The following is a 1445-nucleotide window of genomic DNA, read 5'->3' on the forward strand; positions in this document are numbered from 1 at the left end:
GTGTGATATGTGCTTACTTGTCCAGGAACAAAACTTTCATTAAACATTTGTATAAAAAGATATGTTATAACTGTACAAAAAGTAGAGATTAAAAACCAGCAACTAGTGCAATCTGGCAACCCTAGATTTCCCCACTGACGTAGACGGAGGCTGCCGGATTGGCAGCCAATGAACGTTTTTGTCCCTCGTTCGTCTCAGAAATCTGCACATCTTGGTTACGGTTTGGGGAAATACCCCGGGACCTGTTTCCTCTTCGCTGGCGTCATTGTTTTATCAGATGCGCTGTAACCTTTTTTTACCCCGTGTTCCTTGCCTTTTATACGGATCTTGAGAGACCCAGAGAGAATCTTTTACTCGGATCTCGAAAACCTTTAAACCATCTTTTATTCGGATCTTGGGGAAAACCATAAACGACCCCCCCCCCCCCTTTCTTTCAGGTCGCCCCCTAGAAAAACCATAGTTCCGACGATCTGGCTTTTATAAAATCAAATAAAACACAATCAGAGTGGGGGCGGGGGATGGGGGTGCCGTGTGTTTGTATTCCGCTCGATGTCTTTGATGTCAGTTAATAACAGGAGAAAGAGAAATGTGATAAAGGTGGCCTGCTTTTCCTTACATAACCCAGGCACCTACATAAGTAAGTAAGGTAGGGGTAGGGTTAAACTGTGGCGCTCGCCGCTCACCTCTCTCCACGTGCCGTTCCTTTGTCCCACACGTACCTTTGTCTCCTGCGCTTCTGCCAGTCATTATCCTTGTTTTGAAGGTTCAACACCCGTTTCAACGCTCTACGCTTATGATTTAAGAGGCGGGGCCTCCGAATGTAACATCCATGTCTGATAGATACGAGCCAAATGGGCGGGGAACGTTTAAAAACTCATTAAAACAACCGGCGTTCATAACGTCCATTGATTGTGTCGATGGGAGCGTAAATCACGTCGTTCATTTATTTTTTAATGAAGGATTTCACCATCCGCTGAGTGGGTGCTTAGTGGGTGTTCTGGTGTGGTTTGCTCCTTTTTTCCTATCAACGCCTACCGTCCTGATCTCTCCTCCTTCTTTTTATATATTTGGTACTCTCTTGTAACACAATTAATCTTCTTCGCTCGTATAACCATATCGTTTTGCAAGTGCCGCAAAGCTCCTACTGAAACTAAACCTGAGTCGTCCAGCATGATATCAATTGAACTTACAGTGTGCCCTTTGTGATTTCTGTATCTCATAATTTCTCAGAAGTGTTTCGATTTTTAAAAGTCTATTTAGTTTAAAAAAAAAGAAAAACACGAATGTGAATTAGGAAAATAATTATGATTTGCGGTATATTGTTATGCGCAGGAAATTAATCGTAACACATTTTTAATGAAATTTTTTTTAACGGAAATTTTTTGTGTTTTTTTCTTTTCTTGGTAGCGTTTTGGATAAGTTCGGAGAAAAGATTCTGATACTCG

At 41.8% G+C, this 1445-nt stretch overlaps 1 protein-coding gene across 1 annotated transcript in view; it reads left to right on the forward strand.

Moving 5' to 3' along the window:
* The window catches only part of LOC101856696 (ATP-binding cassette sub-family A member 3), a gene marked incomplete at its 3' end in the record, with an annotated part of 42928 nt that overhangs the window by 15717 nt on the left and 25766 nt on the right, over nucleotides 1–1445 (forward strand).

The sequence above is a fragment of the Aplysia californica genome, unplaced genomic scaffold, assembly GCF_000002075.1.
Source record: "Aplysia californica isolate F4 #8 unplaced genomic scaffold, AplCal3.0 scaffold00817, whole genome shotgun sequence".
Classification (NCBI taxonomy): Eukaryota; Metazoa; Mollusca; class Gastropoda; order Aplysiida; family Aplysiidae; genus Aplysia; species Aplysia californica.